This window comes from Apis cerana, linkage group LG6, assembly GCF_029169275.1.
Source record: "Apis cerana isolate GH-2021 linkage group LG6, AcerK_1.0, whole genome shotgun sequence".
Classification (NCBI taxonomy): Eukaryota; Metazoa; Arthropoda; class Insecta; order Hymenoptera; family Apidae; genus Apis; species Apis cerana.
The window spans coordinates 15,533,742-15,547,168 of NC_083857.1; the positions used below are offsets into that span (position 1 = coordinate 15,533,742).

A 13,427-nucleotide genomic window follows, 5' to 3' on the forward strand; every position below is an offset into this window, starting at 1 on the left:
TTATATTATAATGAATTTCTTTTTTAACGATGATATTGTCATTTTTTAAAATAAAATTTTGTTTACTATACAATGTAAGTAAATATTGTAATTTGATGAATAATATGTCGATACTAAATAAAGAAATTTGCGAAGATAAAAATATCTTCATTTATGTTTTACTCCTGATGAATACAAACATCCATACATCCGAAACTCAGTAAATCATTAATTCCTGTTCTTAAATCGTTATTCAATAAACGTCCGTGTCATCGAGATTTCGCGACGAAAATGTTGAATGAGAAGCCACTTCGTTTGAATAATGTATAAAGAAACTAGTAAATTAAGAAATTAGTTGGTCGTCACGGAATTTTCAATTATTTTGGATCTTTCCTGAAAAGAATAATATAAATTGACATATTATTTGTTTATTATTGATCATATTATTGATTGATACATTAATAAAATAAATACAATGAATAATAGGATAATGATAATGATTAATCAATAAATCGATGTTATTTTATAGGTTATGTTACTTGTCAATCTTTTATAACAAGTTTTAAACCTTTTAAGAAAAGATAAAATTACTAAAGTTCTTTTTAAAATTAAAATTATCAAATTTAAGAAAACAGCATAATAGTTACCCAATAAGTCGATGCAATTCGTTTTATAAGTTATGTACGAAGAGGAATGTTGTGTAACACAAGCGTAGGCATATCGCCTCAAATTTATTCTGAAAGCATGTTACGTGTTAAATCATTATTTTTCTTTTTTTTTTTTTCATTGATTTGACCTTCGTCCAGATTTAATTCAAGGAATACATATAATATAATACTATTTTTTTAACGAATTATATAAAGACAAAGATCATCAATCTACAGTACAGAATATGATAATTTAAACAGAATTATAATATTATACATTATAATATAAATTTCAATGTTTACTATAAAGAAATATAATATAATTTAATTTAATTTAATTTGGAAGAAAAAAATATTAATTTTTAATTTGTTGTATTAAATATTAATGTTTAATTTATAATATTCTTCTAAATTTCTAGATATAGTTTTTTCTAGATATTAATTTTTTGGAATAATGCAAATTATAATTTAATTAATTAAAATATTTTAATTATTATTCGAAACTTTTAATATTTTTATTTTAAAAAATCTGATTTTAAATTTCTAAAAAACACAAAACTTTTTAAATATTAAAAATTAACATAACTTATCTAACATAAAAAAAACTTAAAATATCGTCAAATATCAACATATCTCGAGAGATAAAAAGAAATGTTTTAGGAGAAGATTTAACTAAAAACAGGGCATTAACACGAGATTATAATATCAAAGAGACATTAGATATATTTTGAATGTAAACAAAAACGATTTCAGTTATCCCTCTCGTGTATTGATCATAGAAATCAATCTATTGCAATGTTTTTATCCTATAATTTGCTCAAGGTAACGTTTACTACGAGACGTTCGTATATATAAACTAAATCCGAAGACTTACGCTACGGAACATCGTATAACTTTCTCGAAATAGGTTTGTACGCGGTCATGATTTCGATGGCATCCGTTCCTCTAAGTTAAACTGCACATTCAACTGCAATGTATGAAAATGTTTCACCATTCTTCATAATTTATTAACATTTTTAATATACATATTTTCTTTTCATTTTTTCTTTTTTTTTTAATTTTCTAATTAATTTGAAATTAAAGTAAAATTGCAGAAAAACTACCTTTTTTTCTTCAATTTCGATGATTTTTGAATATATTACAAAAGGACGAGATTCTGAATTATGTTGATGCATACTTTGTCATATAATATAAGCAGCATTATAACAATTTATGTGATAGCAATTCTTTTTTTGCAAATATCCCGAAAACTGGAAAAAAGAAAAAAAATTGTTTAAAATTTCATTTTTTATATTATAATTATAATTCCTTGTCTTATAATTTTTAATAAAAAAAATATTGCACCAGAAAATACTTTAATTTCATTCAAAATTTCATATTTCGAATTGATCAAAATAAAATTGTAAAGAAGTGAAAATACTCAGATTTTTTGCTACTTTTATAAAATAAAATAAAATTAATTATAATTTAAAATTTATATAACATACTACATTTCCATTACATTACCATTATATTATCATTTAACCTAACCTACTTCGTATAAAAAGCTTATATCTCAGAAATTATAAGGCAAAAAGTTAAAAATTATTGATATGGAATATATAATTGACCTATATATAGTAATTTCATTTACAGATATATTTTTTACTAAAGAATTTTCTAAAATAATGGTATTCTAACCTCTAATCAAAAAATTAAGAATACTCACAAGTTTCAATATTTTTATGCTTTAATAAAATCTAATAATAATTTGTATTAATTATTTTTATTAATTATAGAAAATTCATTAGAAACTTGTACTTTTTAAATATTTAGATTGCATAAAATGCATTAATGAAAAACTTTTATTCAACATTCGTGAAATTATTTCAACAAAACTTCTATTCTAAAACAAAATTACAAGAATTGATCAATGCCAATCGCGTTCGATCGGTAACAAAGAAATCCGGTTAATCGAGTATTCATACATTGTCACGAGAAGCGCGTTTAAAGAAGATTTACGAGAATGCAGTGGCCGCGGTCACCGTTGATAAATGGAACTCGATGAATCGGTTCGACTTGGCATTGGCGGTGATCAAGCGTGGCGGAAATTCGTCCTCGACCAGGCAAGGGTCTCTACTCGACGGAGGCAATGACATTGTGGCCAATGCCAGGATGTATCGGCAGATGCCTAAAGCGTACACTCTTCTCTCGTAGGTGAATATTTTTTCTATTGTTATAATGTAGTATTCTTGCTTTATTATACATTTATGAATATGACTATGTTTAAGAATTACTTTTTTTACAAGCGCGATCTATTCAGATCATGATCATGTTCACTTGAAAAAAATATTTAACGAGAGTTCTACTATGAAATGTATTCGTAAATATATAACTTAACCTAAGAACAATACTTCTGAGAATTGCTTCTTGAAAATTGAACATTGAAATAACAGTAAAATATGATGATAATTTTAGCAGATTAATAATTAAATGAATGCTTTTGACATATAAATAAAACTCTTGAGAGTTGATTTCAAAGATGTTTTTATAATAATCTAGTGGGTTAATAACAAAGATGTAAATTCATTTGAGAGTATTTACTTGAGGAAACTAATCTCTCGAGAATTGCCTTTGAGAATTAAACTACAGGAAAAGTTACTCTATTGAATTATTAACTAAAAATACATTTAAGAATAAAATTTTTAAAAATTCGAGAGTAAAGTGATTGTCCGATAGTAACGGATAATGATCATTAGCGAAAAATATCTCTCAAGAGGAACTCTCAAGATTTTTAATCTTAATTGTATCCGCACTTCAAATTTAAATAGCGATGACCAACAATAATGATTTAACATATACTATAATAGCAATTTCACAATCGAACTGATCAACGAACATACTGAATATAGGTTAGAACAGTGTTTCTTAACCTTTTTTAAATCAATATAAATTGAAATAATTAATAATTAATTATTATTAATTCTCTCTAAATTAAAGAAATTTTCATCTTCAAACGATAAAAAAAATTCGAAATTATTTTTAGATCCACTCAAGACTACAGGAATAACATTTTAAAATTCCAATGACACTTGCATATGAAGCAAGATTCATCCGACCAATTCAACGAAACATCTGGATCTCGTTCTGGACCAATCACGTGTTCTTTAGTCAGACATTCAAGGGAAAGGTTGTTGCATACATCTTTGGTTTTATGCGTGTTTCACAGTGAAAGAATGTTCGAACGATATGTCTGAGACTCGCAAGAGGCTATTTATCGAAGAAAAAAAGAGAAAAGAACGTGACATACCGGATTCAGTGAAGCAGTTAAGAAGGCTATGGTTTTTCTGCTTCTCTTTAGAAGGCAATCGCGTGGGCAGATCATTATTCGCGTCTGTGTGAAATTGTTGTCGAGTATTGCGGCTGATAACTCGTTCTTGGAATAAATTGATTCCATCGATTGACTACATTATCTTGTTCTTCGGTTCAAAACAAATTTTTTTTTTATGAAAATTTCATATCGGGAGAATAATTGGATATTTTTTTTAAATAAATAAATTTAACGACAATAGAACTTTTAATTAAATGTATTTAAAATATTTTTATATTTGAGATTTATTTTTTTTTAGAACTTTAAGATTTTTTGTTTCCATTCTATCTTCAATATCGAACAATTAAGTTATTAGAAGTTTATTATTCATTAGAATATTATTACAATTTTGTATTTTATGAGTTTATGTTATATGTTTTTTATTTTTGAGAAATTTTATTTTTGTGATTTTTTTACTTTTCATTTCTAAATCAATTTTAATTATATAAATTTATTAAAATTTTTTAATTCCAAAATATTTATTATTATTTTATTATTTTATTATTTATTATTATTTTAACATTTATTAAAATACAATTTTATATGATTACTTTTCAGAATTATTATTTTTTTAAATTTTCATTTTCAAATCAATATATAGTATATATAGTATAAAATGCTATTAAAACTTTTTTAGTTTCAACTTTATCACTGATTGGAGCATTGTACAATTTTATATTACACGAGATTACGACGCTATATTACTTTTCAGAATTTTATGATTTTTTCATTCCACTTCCAACGCTATTAAAACTTTTTCATTATTCAGTTTTCCAGTTGAAAATGAATATTCGTAGATTATCGATTTGTACAATATACGTTTTGCTGCCTTATTATTCCATTTTTTTTTACTATTATTATGCATTTTTGATGTCACTTGATTACGTATGTAATCAGCACAACACAGCATGGAAAACGAACATTACAATGATCGATAATCGACCGACATTCATTTTTAATCAGACGACAAAAAAGAACACAATATAAAAACTTCTCATTCTTATTTCATTTAACAATAGAGAGAGAGAGAGAGAAGTATTTCGTTCCATAATACATTCTTTATCATTTCTTTATTTATTCATTTTTATTCCATTTGAAAAAAATTATTTCATTTAATGATAAAGAGAGAAAAAAAATATTTAATAATATTCTCTCTACTCTTTCTTTACTTATTTATTTCATTTAATAATAGAAAGACTTCATTTTCAAGGAAAATTTTACTTTTAATTTTAAAATTATGAGATTCGTTTGGACAATTGACAATTAATAAATTTATTCATTAATTCAATCCCATTATGTTACGTCACAATTTCCTGTCTACAAAGTCAAGTGCCAAGACCGAGTATAATCGATTATACACTTATCCCACTTAATCAACTTGATTATGGTTTAAAAGAGGTTGCGTTAACGAGTTTAACAACTGCATGTCTGGTTACTGATTTATTTCTTCTCGGAATAACATGTGCCTAATAATATTAATAAAAAAAAGTTGCAATCTTTGAATTCATTTAAAAAAATTTTTTTTTTCAGTGAATTAATAAACAGGGTCGATGATATTGATGATAATATTTTCAATTTTGATATGATATTCAATAATAAATATTTTTAATTATTTCGACAATTATGTATATTAAAAAAAATGATTAATTATATTTTCATTCATTATTTTTATTCATCGCACAGAAATAATATATATTCGATTTTAAATTTATAGAATTCAACTAAACAATTCCTTAAATAATTAATGAAAATAATTATCGCCATTTGATCGTTATCGAATTAAAGAATAGCATCTAAAATAAATTCTAGAAAAAAGAAATTAAAAAAAAAAATTGTTAAGAAAAATCTATTCTTAAAATAATACATATTAATAATTAATTTCATATCGGAAAGTATTAGCATCTCGATAAAGTATTTTTAGAAATTGCATATTGATAATAATTAATTATATATCAAAATTCAATGAGAATAACACGAAATTGATTTATCCTTCAAAGCAATAAATCGTAAAATATATCGATGAAAAAATGTATTATCATACATTATAATCTAATCTTCATGTGTAATTCATAAAGCATTTTCCTAGATTACACAAGTGAAAATATTTTTAATTTTTGTAAAGATATGTATGTGCGACAAGGTTGAGAAAAATTATCCGTTTCGAAGAATTGAAGTACATCATATCCCTTCGAAGTCACAACAATTTGTTAAAGAGAATACGGATATGAGATCTTTGTTACCAAGTTGAACAAGCAATGCGTTATATCTCCAATCGATACAGTGAACTACATTAGTCAAGATAAGTAAAATACTGGTCTACTATCTACAAACACGATTGTTCCAATTTTCACATGCGAGACATTGATTTCACGTAACAGATTTATACGTTTTAATTATTTATTTTTCTTTTTCATGACGATAAATATTCATTATCTCTGAATAACGAATAATATAAAAATAAAGAATATTATGACGCGATAAAATTTTCAAAAATTTTGAAAACTGAAAATTAAATAATTTAGATTAATTAATTAGATTTAAAAAAAACGAATCACTGATTTTCTGTTCTGGAAATTCATTAAATTATTCAACTGATTCAACATAGTTTTAAACTCCTTTGAAAGTTATTAATAATAAAACTTGTATATAGTCGTAAAATTTGTGATGTACGAGAAAAACTCGAATGACAATAGAAACATGAATTGAAAGATCGATCGAATTTCTGCTATCTCTTTTAAAATATTTTTTAATTTTTAGCGACAAATTTCGGACAATATCTCAAAATGTAATTTATTGTATTGAGGTTAAATGCGCCCTCATTTATCATTAGTACGAAGTTCACTGATATTTTGAATCAATTTGTAAATAATTATTTACTTATATTTATTTTAAGAATCCATAACAGAATTATAAAGAATGTCCTTTCTTTCACAAAAAAAAATTCCTTGTCATATTAATACTAAATACTATAAATCATTGTCATATAAAAATACAAAAGAAAAAAATCACTGTAATAATCTCGACACAATTAAAAGACATAAAAAAAGAATAAGAAAAGAAAAAAAAAATTTCTTATATTAATTCCTCTTCATATTAAAATTAAAAGATTCTAAACATTCATCATCATATAACACAAATCATAAAAATAAAAAAATAACCTATAACAATTATTATGTTATTTCTTCTCACATTAAAATTAAAATATTCTAAAAAAACATTTATTCACCACGAGAAATTATAAAAACAAAGAAATAATTTATAATAACTATTATATTATTCTTCTTCACTTTAAAACTAAAACATTCTAAACAACATTTATCATGCGATACAAATCGCAAAACAAAGCGATAACCAAAAATCGTATACAATCATGTAAGAAAAAGAGAAGACAAAGGACTAAGTTAAGGAGCAAGCACAGAGAAACAGCAGCAACGACAAGCACGACGATGAAGTACGCGGCCGGGTGACCGACCTTTACGTAACGCTTGGCTGTTTGCGCCGGAACGGGTGACGTCCATTCGATCCAACAGCGATGCGTCGTCCGATGCAGCTGCACTACAGAGAGAGAACACCGAAACACGCTTCCTCCCACCCCGACCCTGACCACCGTTCAAACTGCTGGACGACTACCTGCGACTCGAGCGCCACGATCGAGAGCGCGGAGAATGGGGAATCGAAGCAAAGCAATGGAAAGATACTTTCTTTTGAACGTACATGTGACGTGCTTTAATAAGAGTAAGTGTAATTTTTGCATTTTTATTTTTATGTTTAATAATTCGATAGATAATATTTCTTAATCTATAAACATTGAGTCATCGTGTACAATGTGATTAAAAATGAGGAGGATAGAAAAATGAAATTTTGATTCGAACGCTTTCTTTTGTATGTATAATATATATATGTATATAGCATATATTTTCTTATGAGTAAGTGATTTATTAAATGTTTTTTTAAAAATGACTTATGTGTAATCTATATGATTACGTGTATGTAGCAAACAATATCTAAATGCTATTCCATTTCCAACGTAACCTTTCAAATAAAAATATATGTTTATATGATAAAAATCGATGTATCACGTCGTTCCAAGATTTTCTCGAAATATTATAATTCAAATTCGACGTAGAAGCAGATGTGGCGAATTGGCTAGGTGTGAAAAACATACACTTCGACGTATCAACAATATGCACTCTCCATACTTATATTCCTTCCTTCTATTCTGGCAACGATCAATAATGCTCCACGTGTTGGCTAGCGGAACGTGCGCCGGGACGACATCGTCCCTTGACACGCCACTTGCCAAAGTATTCTCGCGTATTTCTTCCCGTGTTGCGCCGGTTTGCATCATCCTTGGAAATCGTGAGGCGCGCATACAACGCGCGTACAACACGTGTCGTTTTGCATACGACATGCTAGCCATTCTCTTCAACTGTTAGCGTTTAAGCCAATTGGATTTAAATATTTCGATTTATTTTTCAGATTTATGTTTTTAAATATTATGTTTTTAAATATTTTTTGCGTATTTTTTTTTTTTTTGAAAAGATGAACATAACCTAAGTCTAATAGTTCGTCTCTTATATTGAGTATCTCTCTATTTATCAAGTAGCATAATAAAATAAAATATCTTAATAAGTATGATAAAATAAATACTCGATATAAGATTATCTTTATTTATCGAATAATACGATAAAGTATCGAGTAATATAAAAGTTTAAAACAAAGTTTGTATTGTTTTCATCAACAATGACATCAAATTGATTTCATTTTAATGATAAAAATGATGATATAAATATTCACATAATCCATTTTCAAATTCATTGTAAAAATTAATCTAACCTAACCTAACCAAAATCACAATATGCTTGAATATCAAATTTTAAATATACATAACTTTCGTATCTATTATAATAAATTTTTAAATTCGAAAAAATATATTTTTTAATCTATATTATATAGCTAATTTATTTTAACTAACTTAATTAAAATTGAATATTTATCCTAAGACTAATCAAATTTAAAATATATGTATATTAATGAATTCTTAGATAAGTGATAATATATTTCATTTACATTTCTTATCTTTTATATATTGAATACTGTCAAAAAATATGAAAAAAAGAAAAAAAAAGAAAATAAAATTTTGAAAAAGTGAAATGCTTCGAAATTTAGTTAGCAAATTTATCGACGCCATTTGTTTCCTCTGGTACATAGAAATGGCAACATTTCCCGGATGCTTTCGCGCGCCAAAATAATTGCAACGATTCGAAAGCAGTTGCGTAACGAAAGCAGTTGCATATTGGCAACGCGACGAGATTTTATGATAAACGTGGAGAATTTCCTTTGTTCAATAGTATCTTTCATACATTATACCTTTTATATTTCTTTTTCCAATGTTAAAAATTGTTATTATCGATAAGATTGGGTTTAATCTCTTGATATTTGAGGTTATGTTTCATAAAAGATGATTCATTTAACATTGACTACTTTTAAATTACTTTTTTTCGCAATTGAATCCTGAATGATTAATATTTTTTTCTTTTTTGGACATTTATAAATTCTAAGAAACATTCAAGGTAACAAGGAAACTTAATTTGATCTTTGTCAATTTTTTTAAATATGATTTTTCTTTAGAAGATTGTTTTGAATTTTATTACTCAAGAATTAATAGTATTTATAATATTGACAGAAGTAGATTGTCTATTACATATATTAAAGTTTCCTTTTTTAATAATATATATATATATACACACATAAATAATTTGCAATTATTTAAATTGCAAATTATACTTTCAGATTTTTCATTTTACATCAAATTATACATATCATCATAGCTAATTCTTAAAATCATCAAGCCAAACCTACCAATTTTAATTCCAATTAATCGTGATAGATCTAATGTATCTTATTTTTTAACTTTAATGAATGCATAATTAAAAATTTAATAATCATATCGAAATTTACGAAGAAGTAAAAAAGAAACATTATGCGTGCGTAATTGAGAATAAAGGAAAGTGGCGACAATATTGCAAATTAGAATGACCGTGCAATTTCTCGAGACAAAGCATGGAAATCATTGTTTACAACGAAGTGATACGTTTCACCAACGTGTCATGTCGGTTATAAACGGTTTAACATTATGTAACGACATTTTACAGGTATAATAAGCGATATGGTAACCGGCCATGATTGGATGTCTTCTGATCGTTTTAAAAAATTAAATTCTACTTTACGTTCGTTCCTTTTTACCGACGAGGCAATAATGTTAGCTACTGTAACCATGATATACCATTTGTAATATACGTGGTAGCATAGAAAATTAATAATAATTTATACAATGTTCTTTGAACAATATATGTTTCGAATTATTTTCACAAAGTAAACATTTAAATTGTTTCGTTATTGCTAATTTATTTGCATATGAAAAATAAGAAATAGTCGTTTCCTTTGGAATTAGAATGATAAAAATAAGATATGTAAAAAGATTTTTAAAATTTTATAGAAACCAATAGATCAAGAATATCGTCCATTTTATTTTCTTTATGGAATAAAAATAAAATCAAAATACAACTTTAAAAAATTATATTTAAAATTCGATAAAGACCAATTTCTAAGAGTACACTTTTAATGATTACTTTTAATAATAAATTCTACACGAGAAAAAATTTCTCACATCATCATCCATTTTTCCACAATTATTTTAGTTCCTTTATCCAAGAATACTTACGTAACAATATTATCATAAAAATAAAACCAAAATACAATTTTGTAATACCTTAAAATTTCTCAAAATTAAAATACAATTTTGTAAAATTACATTCAAGATTTAGCAATGATTAGCTTTTGATTCATAAAAAAATATCAATTCTTATCCAGCATAAGCTAATCTAACTTAGTTAACTTTAAATAATATCCAATATTAAATTTCATACAATTTTCAATTTTTTCTCAAACGGCACTATACAAATTTTAATTTAAAATTTTCCAGTTTGTCATTTGACAATACATTTCTATTCTTTAAAATAATGATGGCGATTATTCTCAGGCAAGTTAGAAATCGGAGGAACAGAAGAAGCAGGCAGCTTTCTCCGCGGCAAGAAAGCGACGATATCCGGTGACCGGCCTCCTCGTTTCGGTGTGCACCGACACACTGCCATTTTTCACGGTCAAGTACCGCTGATGCTTTCGTTCGATCGAGTTTCCTCGCTGTCTCTGACCTACTCTCTCGGCCTTCTTCACGCCGGCCACTTCACTTCCAGAGTTCTCCACTTCTCGTGAGCGGTCCACGCGCACGGCTCATAAAAATACGGTATAAGTGCAATAAGTCATTGGCCTCGTTCTCACCTCTCTTTGATGGGAATATCGAGCAATGGAATGGTTCGATTTTCTGTTTTTATTTCGAAATTTTTGAACAGATTTTAAAAAGTATTTTAATAGGTTGATATTGTAATGAATAGTTGAGAATAAAACAATGGAATGGATTAAGATTTTTGATTTATCTTGAATCGTATCCATCGATGACTCTTGATTATAGAACAGATTTTGAAAATGTAATGATATATAAATGTAATAACTTAATATTAGTAATTATAGAATTAGTTATGATATTATATAAATATATATTAATAACTTTTGTAACATATTGTAATAATTATATAGTAATAATTGTATAGGAAAATTATGTAATTAGTATAATATATTAATATCAGAAACGAAAGTGGAAGCTCATGAAAAGTGGTTAGGCAGAACAAGTTGTAAATTACATAATTTCTTAGAAATCCAGATTATCAGTAAGAACTTCCTGAAATCTTTTAACAGTGGAACTTTTGACAATAAAATTAATTGAATAATTAATTTTTACAATTTTTATAATTTCATTGTTACTTCTGTATTTGATCTTAAAAATATAATTTAATTTATTTCATTTGTTTCACTCAACTTTGAAAGCATTCCTAACATTTACAAAATTAAAATTCAATTTCATTTCACAAACATGAAAAATTATATTCATCGTGAGAAATAAAAATAATTACAATCCAATATATATTATTATACAAATATTCTTTAAATAATTATAAAAAAAAAAAAGAAATAAAAAAATAAAAATTTGCCAGACAACGTAATGCAATAATTCTATCCATTGCATCTGTTCAAAGGATCATTAATATTGTTTCACTTTATATATTTATATTACTACAAACATCTTCCTCCATTAAAAAAAAAAAAAAAAAATTCGAGACAATCTAACAACAATTCTACCAATTACATCCCACTCAATAAATTTCACTTCTACATCCTCTCTAGATGCTCAATGGGCTCGAAACTGCGGCCAATGTCGATGGTGTTCCGGGACCTCGAGAGCATGCATATATCCGCCGCTCTAAGATCAAACCGATTAATTTGGCTTTGCCGAGTACACCGTTTATGCGTAGCTGCTCGTCCTTACATAACGGTTTTTATTATGTAACCGATAGAAACATAGACCTGCGCGGTTGCGTCCAAACACCAGGCGAAAGTGTCGCCTTTTTCCAGTTTTTTCGATCGACTTTACAATCGATCTTTCGCGTTTCCATTATGTGTTCCATTGATATATCATGTAAATACTTAAATATTATGTGAACGTAATGAGTGATAGAATATCTTGACAGTGAAAATATATTGAAATAGTGGATTTGATTATTAATGTGGTTATAACAAGTTAATATAAGTCTGTGGTAGATTGCTGGTTTTTATTGATATTTGCTATAATTACATGGTTTTGGAATTTTTGTTAATTTTTATGTAATATTTACGTAATAATTTATGCAAAGATTGAAAAATTATGTTTGGTATCCTTTTATTGGTAAATCGTATTGTTAGGTTATGTTGGAAATGATTAGTAAATGTATACGAATTCATATTCGTAAATTGATTATTTTTATCGAAATCTATATCTAATTTACGTTATTTATATAGAATCTTTTTTATCCTTAAATGTGACACGTGTAATAATTCAAGAAGAATGTAAAAAATATATCTGTCTTCTCGTTACGAAATTCTAAATTGTTCGATAAATACGTAGAATAGTTTGAAGCAATGGTAAATGTATATGTATTTATATTCGCGATAAATGTGTCAAATTAATAATGATATTGTTATGTAAACAAGAATATAATATATTCATATATTTATATAACTTGAAAATTTAAATAAAATTAATTAATATTAACTAAATTTCTAAGAATAAATCCGAGTTAACCTCTACGCGTATATAAATATTCAAGAAGGCGGCAAAAACACAATTGTATGATCACGAAACAATTGACCAAAGTGTATAAAACACATACTAAAACTATTGCATAATACTTAAAATTCCACAAACGTTATTTTCTTTTTCAATATACGAAATTTTAATAAATTATTTATTAGTTACGAATAAAAGAAATCCATCGATATATTTTTTTCGATTCGATTAA

General features: G+C 26.1%; 1 protein-coding gene, 2 long non-coding RNA genes and 1 pseudogene across 4 annotated transcripts in view; 2 read left to right on the forward strand and 2 right to left on the reverse strand.

Moving 5' to 3' along the window:
* LOC107999704 (LON peptidase N-terminal domain and RING finger protein 3) overlaps positions 1–13,427 on the reverse strand; it is a 63,194-nt gene that overhangs the window by 18,668 nt on the left and 31,099 nt on the right. The window lies entirely within an intron of this gene.
* Positions 143–7,463, reverse strand: LOC107999707 (uncharacterized). 2 transcript variants are annotated; one of them, XR_009830351.1, is made up of 5 exons: positions 7,448–7,463; positions 1,730–1,876; positions 1,501–1,593; positions 627–715; positions 143–372 (listed from the first exon to the last, which is right to left on the reverse strand). It is a non-coding gene; the product is annotated as an uncharacterized LOC107999707 (long non-coding RNA). The 2 variants fall into 2 exon arrangements; XR_001766413.3 differs by lacking the exon at positions 7,448–7,463 and adding an exon at positions 2,335–2,707.
* LOC133666325 (uncharacterized) lies at positions 2,685–4,204 on the forward strand. The gene is made up of 2 exons (XR_009830354.1): positions 2,685–2,822; positions 3,652–4,204. It is a non-coding gene; the product is annotated as an uncharacterized LOC133666325 (long non-coding RNA).
* On the forward strand, positions 7,508–11,826 carry LOC133666322 (uncharacterized; annotated as a pseudogene).